This window comes from Urtica dioica, chromosome 4 (genome assembly GCF_054948205.1).
Source record: "Urtica dioica subsp. dioica isolate 48M chromosome 4, U.dioica_male_clone48M_v1_H2, whole genome shotgun sequence".
Classification (NCBI taxonomy): domain Eukaryota; kingdom Viridiplantae; phylum Streptophyta; class Magnoliopsida; order Rosales; family Urticaceae; genus Urtica; species Urtica dioica.
In genome coordinates, this window is record NC_142759.1 from 12,336,062 (window position 1) to 12,354,512 (window position 18,451).

Here is an 18,451-nt window from a genome sequence, read left to right on the forward strand (position 1 = left end):
AAAATATCCCTCGACGCGAAGTCGGGAATGTTGTTTGCTTAGAGAAAAAAAAAAGGGATGAGTTAAAAGCTTGAGAAGTGAAACCAAGCTCTGCAGCTCTTTTATAAGAAAAAGTAAAGGCTTCTGTGGAAAGCTAACAAGTTTAAACAGCAAATAACAGATACAGATACCATTGAGGCCAGCCAGTAGTACACGTGGCTGTTGTGTATACCTATTAATTTAAGCATGCACAGTTGCATAGTACATAAGCAAACAAGAAAACGTTGGATCTATAACTTTGTCAAAAGACATAAATTTCAATTGAGAGAGAGAGAGAGAGCTTAATACAGAGCGACAGTGAAGAACAGTACTCATACAGCACTTACTCATTCACTCACTCTATGTTGCCATATTTTGACATGCCACCCCACATAACTCCACGCCTCTTTCTATTAATTTACCATGCATATGTGTATATGTGGTTTCGCTGTAGTTATGAGAGAGAGAGAGAGAGAGAGAGAGAGAGAGAGAGAGAGAGCTACTGAAAGATAACAATTGGATTAGTATTGAGCGTTGGAGTACGTATTAGTATTATGAGAAACTCCATACCGAATAGCTAATTTTTATCCTTAAAAGGGAAGATGACCGGCAAATCACTTCTCAGCTAGAGAAGGACGAGCTCTAAAAATCGATCTCTCGATAGTGAACGTCATTTGGAACGCAATCATTTACTTCTATGTCAAATCTTCACCATCTTAGATGGGGAAACGACATATTAATAGCGCTTTTGGGCTTTCTAAAGAATCACTACACGGAATATGACAATTAACATGACACAGCATTTTATGGTGGGAATAAAAACTATTGCGCTACATGATGTACATGATGCATGGAGGTACTGTACATTAATGCATTTACTTGCTTATATTTATAATTTGGTCATTATATGTAAGATTTTTTTTTTTTTTTTTTTTATTTTATGAACTAGTCATTTCAAACTAACTGTTTAGTCAAGATTTCATAAGTTGATGCATTTTAGTCACTTATAATATAAAACTATTAGTACATCTTTAATTATTTTCAGAATAATTAATCTAAGTTTCTAAAATTTTAATCCACCGCACTTTCTGTGTTAATCCACTCTTTGATAAACAAGAAGAAGAATATGTCAAAAAATCTAATTCACTCTTCAATAAACCAGAAGTATAAAAAGAAGAAGACGAAGAAGATGTCAAAATTTTAATCCTGCTTTCAAAAAAATTAATCCACTCTTCGATAAATTAGAAGAAGAAAAAGAAGATGTAAAAAATTTTTATAATCAATTGTTCGACAAACTAAAAGAAGAAAAAGAATAAATAGAAGAAGAAGAAGAAGATGGTGGTGATGACCATGTCAACTCTACGCTTCTTAATAATTATGGTACTCAGTCTCCCCTTCGCCGTCGCAAATCAGGAATCAATCGCCACCGAATTTGACCTCAGAACCCTAACCCTAAGCGTGACGTCGAATCGAGTCCTCTACTCCACACCAGTCCATCTCCGATCGGCAAAATCAAAATCTCCGACGAGCTTCAAAATCCAAGTAACGCTCTACCATAACTCTATTCGCCTCGAGGTGAGTTACAGACCACCTCCGACCATCTCCGACAAAATCCTCCTCCGCGCGTGCCATATTCCGGCCAATCACCCCGTCATATTCTCGTCATTGGCGTTGTTAGCGAGCACGAAATCAGCCTCAGCCTCAACGAGGTACCGCATTGACCTGACTCTACAGCCGTAGAGCGCGTCCAAAACCTTAAGTCCGCCATTAGAGCTCGTGTTGAGCTTCGCAGCGAGCACGCCGACGTCGTGTCCAGTCACGCTCTCGTGCCTGAAGAATGAATTATCGGTTTCGAATTCAATTCCTCGCTCCGATTCTCAGCGAGCGACGTGATTCAGCTTCTTGGTTCGATACTCCCATGGATGTTGAGTTCGGCGATGTTGAGTTCAATCTAAAGAGCGGGGCATTTGTTGTGGGTATTTTGGGGTTCTATCAAATTTTGGTTATTTTGCTTCGACTTTGGAAAGTTGAACTATTTTGCCAAATCCAAACTTTAAAATGACTAGATAACCCCATCACCCTTATATGTATGACGACTTTAGAATGGATGACTTGGACGGTATAACGATGCTACATGGATGACCTTATGACGGCTTTATGACGTTTTGTTAGTGCTTTCTAGATATATAGTCATATAAAAGTTCAAATTTTGGTCAACCTTTAGTAAATTTTAAGTAAATAACCACGAGATTTTATTAACAAAGAAAAATAGACATTAATAGTTATAAATTTCCGTTCATGATTGTAAATAACCATTGGACTCCAAGGACATAAATGGAATTCTAAATAACAATTCCATATAATCATAATAGCTATATACTAAAAATTTACCAAAATATTGACTATTTAACAAATCTTCAAATTTTGGTGGCTTAATTAAACAATTTTTTTTTAATCAATTTTACAGCATTTTACGATGGTTTTATTTTTACAATCACAATGACATTAATTTAAAAAACACATGATAGAGTACAAAATAATTAGAGTAGTCCTAACTAGTCTATTTAAAAAATACGAAATAAATATAAGGGTATAAACATAAATAAGAGATACCTAGAATATAAATATATCATTGCTAAATAACATATTGGAAAGAAGTAAAATCATACGAATATGTGTAGTATACACTTTATTCTATTATTTCCTTGGGATTGTAGTTCAGTTAGCCAGAGCACCGTCATATCAAGGCGGAAGCTACGAGCTCAAGCCCCGCCAATTCCGATGGAGCCAAATCCAAGAAAAAAAGAATGAAAACTTTAAATAAAAATAAAACTAAAGGTGTTTTTTATTTTATCAGGAATTTACGTTAGAATTCAGTTGGAATATCGAGTTACAGGTGTCTAACATATTCATACTTAACAATTTTTCTCAAAAGGTGACGAAATGTATAACTTGTATAAATCTTTCAATTTTCCAATTCGATCCGATCCATTCGTTCGTAGAGCTATTTACTCGATCGCAGAGATTTCTTGAGCACTTCTAACAGACGGACAAGTATTCAATTTTGAAAGAACTGTCAAGCTCTTTCAGGTATGAATATGTCTGATTCAGAAAGGGAAGAACTTGCATCAGTATCTCAATTTCAATTCCAACATGAGTTTGATTCACACTCCATGTTTTGATAAATATTTACCATCCGAAAAGAGGAAAAAACAGGGTCCTTGTCTAAATAAATGCCTTGAGAAAGGATAGATGTATGGAAACTTTCAACGAGATAATGCTTTTTCAATTATTCCAAACTATAATATATTCCAAATTTTATAGAGATTTGTTACGAAGTATGACACTTGAAACGTGTGAACTTTGTTTTAACCAACGTTTTAGTTAAATAGCCATTAGAATGACGCGACAAGTTTTTTATACCCGTATTACCCATATTAATTTAAGATTAAAAAAATTGAAATTAAAAAATGTCTAATTTATTATATCAAATCCTCCGAATTCATAGGATCTGTTTTTATCTCTCCTTTCTCTTTCTATGTTTCTTATGACGTTATCTATCTATTCACCTCCGTGCGCGAAACAAATAGAGAGACGCGCGAGGGAAAGAAAGGCATGCGAGGGTGGGTGTTTGTTGGAATGGTTCTTCAAGTCGCCGGAGCATCTTGTGAAAGTAGGATTTCCGCCTCTCCCATTCGTTCGTTCGTTCTTCTTCTTCTTATTATTTTTAAATCCTCGTTCATCTTCTTCAATATCGTCTGATAACTGTTGATAAATGTCAATAGTTTTATGGGTTCATATAAAAGTTGTCCTTGTGTCTTCGGCCGCTACTCTTGATAAGGGTTTGAGGGTTCCTCATGATTATAACCCTAATGTCGGCCCAAGCCCAATCTCTACAATCCAAAACTTAAGAGATCTGGGGCCAGGCTAACCAAATGGTCCCTGTACCTCAATCTTTCTCGGCTGAGCTTCAGGGAAACTGCCTGGTGGGCCTGGATTCAGTGGGCCATGGACTCTGCACTCAGGGCCTCACAAAACCCAGGAAGGGCGTTCTCTTGATGACCTCCCATCTCTTGGGTCAGATAGGCAATTAGGCAAGAGGAAGCTTCCTACTCTGGATAAGGGGACAGAGATGAGTTTGATTTTAGCGGGTCCGGGTGGAGATGATCACGTGGGGCCTTAGAGAGCGATCGGGGCAGAACGGGAAACCTGAAGAAAATGGCGCGCCTCTCAGGAAGTCTCCCGCCTAGGACTTCAAGCTCCCCTCTTCGCCCCTCGACGGACTCTTCGGTAAGTCCACCTACCTCATCTCATACTCATTTATTACAGTTTGATTTAGGACACAGAGACTTACTTTCAGCTACACCAGCCCTAGGGGTTAGAGACTCCTTTTCCGATACTCAAGAACTAGGGGATAGAGACGTTCTTTCTGTCACACATGACCTAGGGAGGGGAGACTTATTTTCTATTACTCGTACTTTGGAAGTTTCTAGTTTAGTGGATTCGACCTTAGTAGTTACTGATGAGAGAGCGGCGCCCCTCGAGAGCGAGGGCCGTCGAATGCAATGATAGGCGTTATATGGAACGTCCAGGGGTTGGGTAACCCCGGGACGAGGTCAGCCCTCCTTTCTCACGTTCGAGACCATAGTCCCGATTTTATTTTTCTTTCGGAGACTAGACTACGGCGAGAGGGGGCTGAAAGGCTGAGAATGTTGTTGGGTTTTGATGGTTGTATGACGGTGGACTGTCTTGGTAGGAGTGGAGGCTTAATGTTACTTTGGAAAGAGCCTGTGAGATTCCTACTCGGGACGTTTTTGAGATTTCACATTGATGGAGATCTGGTTAGCTAGTTAGGTGAGAGATGGAGATTTGTGGGGATATACGGGGATCCAGTGAGCGCCCAGATGAGGCATACTTGGGAGCTTCTTCGTCGCATCCGGAGCTCTTTCACGTGTCCTTGGTTGGTTGGGGGCGACATGAACGAAGTTGCCTCCAACTCTGAGATTAGAGGAGGTAGAGACAGAGGTCCCGGCCAGTTATCAGCTTTCAGAGAGATGATTTTGGATTGCGACATCCATGACTTAGGTTTCGAGGGAGACCCTTTCACCTGGCGCATATGAGATAAAGAGGAGCGTCTAGATAGATGCCTTGCGAGTCACGAGTGGAGCGATCTCTTCCCTTCGGCCACTGTTCGACACTTGAGTTTTTGGAGTTCAGATCATAGACCTCTTCTTCTGATTACAGCGGGTTTTAGAGATCGCCGGCGGAGTAGGAGGCCGAGGCGATTCTTCTTTGAGGAGTCTCGGATAGGAGAGCCAGAGTGTGACGAGCGGATCCGTAGAGCTTAGGGGACGGGCCAGAATGGTGATCAGAGTCCGAGCTTAGCTGATGAGATCAGTAAGTGCAGACAGAGCCTCTTCCGCTGGGGTGGGGAGAAGAACAAAGAGACCAGAGACAGGATCGAGAAGCAGAGGAAGATCATTGAGCTTGCGGGACGATCGGGCCCGGATTTCTGTATGGAGTCCTTCAGACGGGATGAGAGACATCTTGACGCCTTAGTGGAGAGAGAGGAGCAGTACTGGAGACAGAGGAGCAGAATGTCATGGATGCGGTGCGGGGATAAGAATACGAAGCTTTTTCACCGCAAGGCCTCTGCCAGGAGAAAGAGGAACGCCATCAGAGGTTTGGAGGACGAACACGGGGTTTGGCACAGTGGAGACACTGAGATTGAGAGGATCGTCTCTGGTTACTTTGGTGACATTTTCTCTTCAGCGAGGCCTTCTTCGCAGAGTATTGAGTTAGTTTCTGCGGGCGTACAGCCTAGGTTCTCGGAGGCGTTGAGCGCCGAGTTGGAGCGCCCTTTTGAGCCAGGGGAGATAAAAAAGACGCTTTTCTCGATGGATGCAATTAAGGCTCCGAGAAGTGACGGCTTTCCTACGATTTTCTACCAGAGATATTGGGACGTAGTTGGCGAGTCGGTCTTGAAGACCTGCCTTGGGATTCTTAACGACGGGGATGAGGTGGCCACCATTAACGATACTGTGGTCACCCTTATCCCCAAAGTAGAGGACCCGAGACGAGTCAGCGACTTCAGACCGATTAGCCTGTGCTTGGTCAATCGTCTTAAGATCACTTTGCACGATGCTATTTCTGAGTCCCAGAGCGTTTTTGTAGGAGGTAGACTGATCTTCGATAATGTCATGGTTGGATTCGAGGCTCTCCATACGATGAAGCGGAAACGCTTCGAAAATAGAAAGTGTGCGTCTCTCAAGCTTGATATGGCGACGACATTCGACAGGGTAGAGTGGGTCTACCTGGAGTCGATGATGTTGAGACTGGGATACAGCACGCAGTGGGTGCACCTTATCATGAGATGCGTTACCTCAGTCAGATTTGCTTTCAACATCAACGGCTCCACCCGAGGCAGTGTGACCCCTTTTAGAGGCCTCCGCCAGGCCCTCTCTCTCCATTTTTATTCCTCTTCTGCTCTGAGGGTATCTCGAGCCTCTTTCGAGTGAGCGAGGATGCTGGAGCGATTTCAGGAGTCCGATTCCGGGATCTTCACGTGTCTCACCTTCTTTTCGCGGATGATAGCATGGTCTTCTGTCGAGCAATACCTGACGAGTCCGAGAGGGTTACATACATTTTACGGACTTATTCAGAGGCCTCAGGCCAGATGGTGAACTTTCAAAAGTCCGATGTCTGTTTCGGTACAGATGTTAGCGATGAGGAGGGTGAGGCTTTGGCTCAGATCCTAGGAGTTAGGAGGACGGAGTGCCATAAGCGATACCTGGGACTTCCCGCGTTCACTGGTCGGAGGACAACGGAGCTCTTTAGGTTCGTGAGAGACCGTGTCTGGGAAAAGATTAAGGTTGGAACGGCATCTCCCTGTTGCAGGCTGGCAGCAAGGTTCTCATTAAGTCCGTCCTTCAGTCGATCCCCAGCTACGTGGCCTCATGCCACAAGATCCCGCTGCGATTGATTAGAGACATCCATTCAGAGATTGCCAGATTCTGGTGGGGGGGTGGAACGACGACGAGTAAGATCCACTGGTGCAGGTGGGAGGATCTCACGAGACACAAGTCAGAGGGCGGGATGGGCTTCAGAGATCTGGAGAAGTCCAACCAGGCCCTTCTGGCTAAGAGTGTCTGGAGGCTCCTCAGGAGACCGGACAGTCTGGTAGGCCGAGTCTATAGACAAAGCTATTTCTCCGACGGAGATATTATGACGGCTCTTCCAGGCCAGTGTAGCTCATCCATGTGGCGCAGTCTTCTTTGGGGTCGTGAGATCATTCGGTCCGGTTCGAGATGGCGGATCGGGGACGGGGAGTCTGTGTTGGTCATGGGCGACAGTTGGGTTCCTAGGGACAGACCGGCCACCTGGATTGATCCCCCTTGGGTTCCCCCCGATATGCGGATATCTGAGCTTATGAGATCTGACGGTAGTTAGGACACCGATCTTATTACAACGATGTTTGGGGTGGAGGACGCTGCGGCGATCTTGAGCATCCCGTGTGGTGGTGAGGGTATTCCTGACGTGCATCGTTGGCAATTCACTGAGGACGGAGAGTACTCCGTCAAGAGCGGTTACCATGTTGCGATGGAGAGAGCCAGTACTCCGGTCGCCAGCCCTTCAGATCCAACGGTGATGGAGAGGTGGTGGACAAAGTTCTGGCAGCTGATAGTTCCTCATAAGGTTAAACTCTTCTGTTGGCGAGTCTGTTTAGGCCAGATTTCGGCCAGAGCAGTCTTAGCCAAGAAGAGAATCACCTCTGACGACAGCTGCCCTGTGTGTCAGGAGGCGAGAGAGACAGTTTTCCACGCGATTTGGGGTTGCAGGTGGAGCAGGAGAGTCTGGAAGGAGGTGGGCTTCGACCACATTCTTCCACGTTTCAGAGACGGCGATGTTTTCGACGCCATCCTCAGAGCGACCGAGGTCCTTGAGGTTCGTTTCCATGAGCTTTTCATTACTATTATATGGGAACTTTGGAACCACAGGAACAATGTCTTAGCCGGGTGATCAGCTTGGAGCCAGTCACAGCTAGTCCAGCGGACGGTGAGCTTCCTCGAGGAGTACAGAGCGGCTACGGTTGGGGAGACTCAAACGAGCACGAGGGTGACTACGACCCCCAGATGGACCCCCCAAGGGACGGGACCCTCTTGATTAACGTCGACGCGATACTAGCTCACGACCGTGGAGGCTTCGGTGTCGGTTGTATAGTTGGAGACCACACCGGAGAGGTGATCGCCTCGCAGACGCTTTTCCTAGCTAGGGGGTTCTCCCCCCAGCTTGCGGAAGCGTATGCTGTCCTCCGTGGCATAGAGCTAGTTCGCAGCGTCGGCGGCAGGAGAGCGGAGATCCAGTCTGACTGCTTGGGGGTGGTGAGTGTTGGAATCGATCTAGGGTTTAAGAAAAAGTTTAACGCTTCGGTAAGCTGCGGAATTTTAAAAATTTTCCTTTTACAAGTAAAACTTTTTTACTAACCTAAACAAGAGCAAGCACATGTAAATAAAAACTAATATATGAGCATTAAAGATTACTAACATTTCTTGAAGCTTGAACGCTGAGAAGCTTTTGGAAAGTTGCAACGTTCGTCTCCCTCGCAGCACCTCTCTCTTTCTTTCCTCGCTAACTCGAGCAACCACGAAAGTTTCTATCACTAAATCACTCGAGAGAAAAAGGAATTAGTGTGTGGGCACTTTTAAACACTACGACTTAAGAACCAGTCTTGAAGTCGAAGAGCTAAACACTAGGTCAAAATGAGGACCTAGGTGCCAAAACAAAAAAAAACGAAATTGAATAGAGAGAGAGAGAGGAGAGGGGCGGCCAAGCTAGAGAGAGAAGCTCTCAATCTCTAAAACTTGGGATTAATGAAATGAGGAGAATAAGGCTCCTATTTATAGGAGAGGTCTCACCTTCAATAAGATAGTTTCCTCTTCTATAGAATATCACATATTCATGAGCAATATTGCCTTATTTCCTCTTTCATTTGGGGGGCCAAGAGGTTCCATGCATAGCATTGGATTTGTTTCCTCTTTTATTTGCTTCCCCCTTTACTTACTTGGCTGATTTCCCCTTATTCCTCTTAGAGGAAATTTGTTTCCTCTTTTTCTTTTGGCAAGTATCTTGATACATTCATGCACAAAATATTCTCTCTTTTCCTTTGGGTAGTAGGCGCCCAACATGCTCTAGAAAGGCCTTCTAGAAGCTTTTCCATTTGTTCATGACAAGATGAAAAATGCCCATTAAGAATTTTCAATAAAATTCTTATGAAATGAAATTAATCCACAAGGCCCAATAAGACTAATATTGGCCGAGTGAAACATGTCATTAAATGACCTTGTCAAAAAATTTATTTACATTCATTTCATCCTATGTCTCAAAAGACAAAAATACCCTTTTGACAATTTTCGTAAAACTTGTCTCGTTTTTGTTTTGACTTAGCTTCTAGTTTAACTATTCCTACTTGATGCGATTCGTGACAGTGACCTCATGAATCCAAATGAACAAAGCTTGAGCTAAACACTTGGACTCAAAAGTTCACAAACCTTTTCCAAGTTTAGCTTAATGTCAACTGACTCCACTAAAGAGTTGACACTGAAAATCTCTCGGTTCAAATGAATTTATTTTCTACTCAAGAATTCAACCTAATTGTAATGAGTGGATCCACAGAATATTATCAGTGTTTACCCTTCATGAATATCATCAGCTAGTCGGGATTTTCAAAATTACCATTTTACCCTTCTAGCTGTTATTTTCTCGACTCCTTTGTAGCTTGTGAATAAGTTAGAAACAATGTATTCACGAAGAGCTAACAAGTCACACTGTTTCATCCAAAGGAGTCAAGACTCAATTTGGACACTGGCCAGTTCATTTATTCACATTCCAAGGAACAAAGCATGATGTGATATACATTGCATTTCAACAATCTTTACATGAATTCCATATCTATGAGAACTTCACAAAGTTACTCATGACATTCTCACAACTTAGTATTTCACCAATAGGCCTTACTGGAATCACATAGTGAGTCCGAACTCTGACTTTCTCAAATGAGAATACGTAAGGTGTGAAATGACACGTCTTATTTCAGGATTAAGGTAAGCACGATGCAATTCATACGTAGTGACTTCAAGACATAAGAGGTTAAATGGTTTGTTCTTATCTTGTCTCTAGAAGTGCACTGGTCAATTCAGTACCTTCGGAAGATATCTAGAAGAACTATAGAGTCTCCAACTCTCAATGCCTCATAACCAGACATCATAGATTCTTCTAACAATCATACTGAGGTCAATAGTCATTTGACCCTTAGGTTGCGAATATATCGTTTTAAGCAAACTACGAAGAGTTTGTTCATGCAAATCTACATTTGTCTCTTCGTAAGTTGTTAAGTTTGTTTATGGACTAAAGACTAGTGTTTTATCATAAAGCTTCAAACAGACAAGGAAGAATGAATGCACGTTTCAACTTTTTATTAATGAATAAGCAATTACAAGCAAGAGTTTTCGTGAGACTTTATTACATCAAATGTACAAAATAAAGGCTACAACTCTTCTTGTGGGCATCATTGAAAACAGTGAGGATGATCGATGAGGGCACAACGCCTACGACAGAGCTTGGGACGATCTTGCACCGCATCTTCAGAGAGGTGAGGGAGCTTGAGGTTTTTAGCATTATGCATATTTCTCGTCTTTGTAATGTTGCAGCGCATAATCTAGCGCGCTATGCGGTTAACCATCACTCGTCCTCGACCTGGTTGAGTTTAGTCCCGCCTTGTTCGGAAGAGGCCATTAGGGCCGATGATCGCGAGTTGAGGTCCCGCACGGCCTCCAGGGCCCTTGTTGTTTGAGTTTATTTGTGTTTTCTTTACCGATGGTTTCTGTTTCATTCTTATCTTTGTAACCACGGTTTTCCTCCGCCATGCGTGAGGGCTTTTATGATATTTCGTGGCACCGACCACGCTTCCTCAAAAAAAAAAAAAAAAAAAAAAAATTGTGACTATATTGCAAATTTGATGTTTCGCTTTTTCGAGATCCCTACGTCCTCCTTTTTTATTTGATGCAAAAATCAAGGTTTGAAATCTCGCGCGAGATGGGGGTATCTCGCGCGAGATCTCGCGTTTGGGAGGGGTGCGAGAGGGATATGAGTATATCTCGCGAGATTGGTCAAATCTCGCGAAATCTCGCGCCCTATCTCGCGTACCTCCGAATCTCGCGCGTTGGAGGTGTAAAAGTGCTCAAATCTCGCCGTGTACCCCCGATCTCGCGCGGTAAGGTTCGAAACTGATTTTTTTTTTTTTTTTTTTTTGAATTTTGAATATTTTTTTATTGGATTGCTGAGTATTTTTTAATGGATTGTTGATATGAAGTTATTATAATCCGAATGTATGTAGTAATTTTAAATAATTTGATGATGTTGTTAATGTTGATTGTGATGAGTTTTATTTTATTCCGAATTTAGTTGGTAATTTGAATTATATGTTGTTAATCTTGAAGTCGTTTTGATTTTGAAATGGTTTATTTTTAAATCCGAATTTAGGCAGTAATTTATTTAAGTAAATTACTGTGAACTCTATTTTTTACTATGTTTTGGTTTGTAGTACACTTATTATATTGTGTTGTTTTGTGTGAAAACTCTCTATTATGTGTATAATTATTTGTTTTCTTTATTTAGTGTGACTTTGCTTGAGAACTTTATATTACATGTATGGAATTTTGTAAACTTTATTCTAAAATTTATATAGATTGTGTATCCTAAACTTATACAAAATCATAATTAAAAAGTTGTTTAAATACCCTGCGGAATACCCTTTTTTTTGCGGTATATCCCGCGAAATGCGGTATACCACACGGTACGAGATACCCCGAACGTTCATCAAATACCACGAGATACCACGGTACGAGACGAGATACCCCCCAAAAAAAAATGCGGTACGGCCGCGAGATGCGAGATTTTAATCCTTGGCAAAAATAGAGTGATTTTTATTTAGGTTTGAGAGTAAAATTTTTGGTTAGGGACGGTCCAAGGAGAATCTCTTAAATATTTTAACATAAAATGTCTGCAAAACAACTGAGAATTCTAGAGAACCCAGTCTAACTTTTCCGCACATCGATACATGACACGTCTTATATTACATATAATCTATATTACAATCATGTTCCAACGTCCAATCAACTAAATTTTCAATTGCCCGGCGATTGGGACAAATATAAGGTCTCCACATATATAGCTTGTGCTAGGATTATATTATCTGCCTATATTTCATTTCATCTACCATGGGGAATCTAAACTTTAACTTGTTTCACGAGTACCGTCAACGTAGATTTATTGCATATACATTTACATTATAGTAAAAATATATTAATAGCTCTTATTTTTAAATGATAGGTTTTTATGCTTTTTTCTATTTTTCTCCTAGTACATTTTCATATAATTTTGCACTACAAAAGGAATTGATTGAAAAACAAACTTGAAATAAAATATAAATTTCCATTGCTAAAAAAAAAAAAAAAACGAGGTCCCAGTAGTGTCCAAATCTCAAAAAAAATATGAGCTAAATGTATTTGTGGTAGAAGTATTTACAATTTTCAAGAACATATTCGCGAGTAAAATATGAACAAGACTGAGAAGGTTCGTAAACTAACGAGCATAGCCAATAAGATTCGTAAACTAACGAACATAGCCAAAAGATCAGACAAGATGGTGATTAAATAAAGACTAGTAAATTCAATAAATAAACATCACCACGTAGAAAACAATCATTTTGATCAAGAAGTCAGCGATAATTATCTTATGAACTATATAAAGTCACGTACTCGACGATTATCAGTATATAACTGCTAAATTGTGACTATGGTCATCCCATGATTAAAGAAATTAAGCACTATAAATGACAAGAAAGATGGTGGAAACTAGATTAGTTGGGTTCGATTATTACCATTTTCAACAATTGAATTCGAATTTTTGTTTTTTTTTTAATTTTGGACCAATATATAGATTGATTTAGTCCTTGATCGAAATTCATTATCTAGTTCACCAAACCCAATATCCAATTTTTATACTGATTTATAACTACATATATTAAATCAAATTACGTCATAATAAGGGAAATACTCCATCCTCGTGTTCAAATCTGACCATCAGCTCCAAATGGAATTTTATATAAATGGTAAAGGTTAATTAATATAAATGGGTGGAGGTCTGGTTTTAAACTTAAAGGAAACCAAAATGGTTTAAATTTCTTTTTGTGTTTATGAAGTAAATTTTTATTAGACTTCGCGTTGGAACAACCCAACACACCCACCCGCCTGATGGCGATGCGCACACGTCTGTGGTGAAGATGGATTTGTTTGCATCCTAATCCCTCTACGCCTTTAAAAAAATACCTCTCTACCAGCTACTCGGTTACTCTTGGGGACCCAAATCGTTATGCAAGAAAAAAAAATCTATATAGACACTACAATATTCACATATATTTCCCGTGTGAGACTTTTGCATATTCGTGAGATAATGAGAACTAACACAATTAAAAAAAGGTCAATGGTTATTCCTCTCATTGCCTCTTGGTTTTGAGATGGAACCAGATGCTATTTTCACATGATATCATAGTCCATTAAGCTCAAACGTATATTCGTTGCAATTGTTGGAATTTGACCCAAGATGCACAAATAGAATGAGAATAGAATGTTTAAGATCCGCAATCTTGACAGGGCATGTTTAAGATCGCACGTAGAAAATAGAATGAGAACTAACAAGGTTTATAAAAGTCATGCATTATCCTTTCATTATCAATCGATTTTGATACTGAACCCTCTGATATTTTCATACACAACACATTCATTTGCATTCACAATTTTGTGATGTTTTTCAATAAACTTTGCACATCATATTTCTCATTTATATTAACTTCGATTTTAAAAAATAAATAATTACAAGAAATATGAATCTGCTTCAGAATTTTAGATACATTTTATAATAAATGGATCCCGGTCAAATATTTTCCATATATAATCCAAGCAATTGCCTTAAATTCTCTTTAAATGCCCAACTTTCCAAATAGAACATACTTGAAAATTGGAATTTCATTCAATCTTGTTTGTTTTGATCTAATTACTTGGGGAACTTAATTTATTTTTTCTGATTCGTGTTTTTACCATTAATTTTAACTTTCTGGGAGAGGATAATTAATTGAAAACATTGAATTTGTTTCATAGACTTCCAATCAAAACCGGTCTATATAAACCAATTTTTTTTTATAATAATAAAAGTAATTTCACAAAGATATTTAAAAACAACGATAAAGTTTCTTTTTTGAGGGGGGCATCTTCGATGGGTTTTACACTTTGAGGTGACATGAAATTAGCATTAGACTAACTAGGAGCCGCGAATTTCTTTGAAAAACGAAAGAGTTTCATATAAAAATATAATATTTTGTTTAAGCATATATAGTTTTGTTTTTAGCATGTATAGTTCCGTTGGCCAAAAATCTTGTATCAAAAAAAGCAAAGACTTGTTTTGGACTTACCAATGGAGATCTAAAAGTAAGTGTAAGCTATGAGGCTACGAAAGTCTAATAAAACTGGTCCAGAACAGCGATCCAAGGACAAAAAAAAATTAGAAAAATACACACAAATAAATGTACAAGTAAAGGACAAATGAAATTAATATAGATTACAGCGATTCCTGTCTTGATCTGTTGTCACTGACAACTACGTATCTCTGTAAACGTATATATGAGATGAGAGAGAGATATGTGAGTAGTCAAATCGGCAACGTAAAAAAGCCCTAATGCCTTTTTGTGTGATTGTGTTATTATTGCCATAATAATTTGGTTTGAATTCCCTCTAAGGTTGCGGAGAGACAGACACGGATGCTTGTTTGTCATTCAACCATTTAACCATACTTTGCACATGTATCTTTTCACTGTGCCTGACCTAATAATCAACATGCAATGGAAATCAAGCATATTATGATACGTTTGACTTTGATTATGACAGAAAACAAATTAAAGTTTATCTATGACTTTAATTATCAACGTACATTAACCTTAAACTGAAGTTTAGAGCTGTGTTTTAGGCACTATATGTACTGTTAGGAATCCTAAATTTATTCTGCTAGGAATACATTATATGTTTGCAATATAAGAATATTAAAAAAGTCCACTAGCTATATAGTGATATTTATCTTTACGTTTGATCATTTAGCTCATTTTTAGTAAATAGTGGCCTAAACTATTAATGACACTCATAGCTGAAATACCATATTCAAGTGCCCAACGTCATTACACATTATTAATTAAAAATGGCTATTAATTCGAGCACTTATAAACGAGTATTTACAGTTATTGATTTTTTTCTTGCATGTTAATAGCTATTTACAACTATTAATGTGTATTTTGTGAATATATTTGCAGTCAACCTTTTAGACGTAGATTTTTTCTCATATTATCAAACTCAACTTGCTAATATATATGTTGTTAATACAAGAATTCAAGAATTAAAAGTTCATAATTTTTTTTACTATTACTAGATAAAAAAAAGTACACTATTTTTTATACAACTATTTACAATTATTTACACATATAAACTTGAATCTGGTTCAGAAGACATGTTCTAGCTCTCTCTCTCTCTCTCTCTCTCTCTCTCTCTCTCTCTCTCTCTCTCTCTCTCTCTCTCTCTCTCTCTCTCCGTCGTGGATAACCTGGATCCACGACGATGGGTGTCTGTGATTTACTCCACACTGTATTGAAATATATCAATCGATCGAACCCAAAAAGAAAAAAAATGAAACACGATTTTTTAGGCACATGCAAATCCTTCTCGCCGCGACCTCTGCCTCGGCCTCGTCGGATCCCGCGACATCCTCGCTGTCATCGATAAGTGGTACAACTCACTCCCGTCGCCCTCGCTAGAATCGCCAGAATCTCCGGCGATAAGAAGAAGGCATCTGAGAAATTGAGAGAGAATAGAAAGAGATCTGAGGCGAGCACCACCCTTGCTCCGATCAGTTCTTCACTTAGTCGTCCTGCCTTGAGTCCATGCTCCTCCGCGCCTTCCGCCTCGGCCTCGTCGGATTCCGCGACGTCCTCGCCGTCGTCGACAAGTGGCACACCATCACCCTCGCTCGAATCTCCGGAATCGTTGGTGAGAAGAAGAAGAAGAGATCTAAAAAATTGAGAGAGAGAGAGAGTATTTTGAAAAATAACTTAATGCTAAATTTTATGGATTTGAAACTAATTGAACGTAATAATGTGTAATAAATTTTGAAATATATCCGCAACACGTAAAAATACAAAGAATGGCAACTTTGAAAACTGAACAATTCTCTTAATTTCGTGAGCTAATATTTTGTATTCCAAATTTGATTTGAGGAATCCAATGTAACCTGTTCCGAGTTTGATTATTCATATGCATACTAATTATGGACAACATACCCATATTATGTATTAAGTAGTATAAAAAATGGTGAGTACTATAAAAAATGGTGAGTTTCATCTAAAACGAGTCAAATTAAAGCTGGATACCACTAGATGGCAGACTTTATCGTTTTGATATAACATTCGTGTGGTGTTTTTCGAGATTAATACAAAATTTACCACTTCCATATTTTGTTAAAAAAAAAAAAACATGTCATCTACGAAAGATTCATACTGAGACAACTGATAACAGAGTTTTTTTTTTTTTTAAAAAGGGTAACTAATAATAGAGGTAAAAAGTTAGGGTAATACTTCAAACTGATTTTTTTTTGTTACTATAAATGGCAGATATAATCATTAAAAAAAGTTGCTCGCACAAAATCTTTGTAGCCTTATAGAAATTCTAAATCGTTTGTTGCATCCAAATGACATTTTTTTTATTAAGACTATTTTTATTCTTATTACTTCTGAAATTAACATAAATTTATTGTTATGATTATTAGAATTTATCATAACATCGAACATCCACATAATACCGAACACGACTGTTCGAAGTGTAAAACGAAAGGAACGATCAGGAACATAAATTGAGTTCTGAATACCGACTAGCTAGCGGAACCGAAAATATCAGAGAAGCACTCGGTATAAAAAAAAGACTAATCGAATTATAGCTTACAAAGACCACGCTAGCACAAATAACCGTCTGGATAACCCACGAACATTTACCAGAGCAGTTACATCACACGATTAAGGCAGTTATCGAATACCTACATGAACCCTATCTATAAATAGCAGAGGACCCCCAACGAAAAAAGCTGGATACTCATTCGCACAACACACCTACACTACACAAATCATCTTTATTTTCACCTTTACTTTGAATTACATTGTAATCTATACTTGGAAAAATTGTACAAAATAGTCATTTGAAACTTATTCATTAGCAAAATAGCCAAAGTTTCAATTTTTCAACAAAATAGCCAAATCTCAAAAAAAATTTGACAATCAGGACTAAATTTTTTTACGATTATTATAAACAATTTATCACTTTCAAAAAAATTAATCTTGGCTATTTCACTAAATTGAGACAAACCTTGGTTATTTTGCAAATTCATAACTTTAAATTGTCTATTTAGTTACGTTACCCTTTATACTTCTTGTATTGAGATTCGTCTAATATGAGAATAATTTGGCTTTTACATTCGTTATAATAACGAGTCCGTTCGGCATATACATATAATTGTCGAGACAATTATTGTATCTATCTTCTAACATCAACGGTCATAAAAAAATGGTTACACGAAATTGGAAAAGCCAAACATAAATGCAGACTTAATGATATGATTCTAAACCTAAATTTGTCTACAAGATATTTAATCTACCATAGAGCGAACATTCTGTGAGGATTTCCGAGGTCATATTAAATTTCTAGCGGCAACCACGAGTGGTATCTTCTTTTTACTAATTACATTCGTTTGCCTCTTAATACTCTTTGATTTTTGCGGATCGTGGGTTTATTAGACTCACGTCCCTTCAGTTACTAGTGTTAACGATTGATTTCGTGCTTTTGGAAAGTTGATTTCTTAGTAGTCACGCTCTATTATGTTTGGCTAATATTATTTTGAGTGACAAGTACCTTCTCCGCTTGGATAATTGCGCTTGCTTGTCTCTACTCTCTACTCTTATGAGCTAAGTATTTCTCTTATTTTACTCCATTTAAAGTTTTGTGTTTGAGATTCTGTCCGCACTTTTAGTTTCAGGCACTTTTTCGGATATTTAGTTGTACCACAATTTATTTATGGAGACAAACCTGGATAATAGTTCGAGAGCATTTTCATTTTTTTTTTCAAGAAGATTATTATAAGCGACATATATTAGCCAGATAATTTCAAGTGCATTTGTAAGTCACATTTTTTTTTAATTCCTTAGACTTAGTGGCCATAAGGGACAATTGCATGACACAGATGTAAGCGAAATAAATGATAAATTAATTGACAGATAATGATATTCTTCGATTGT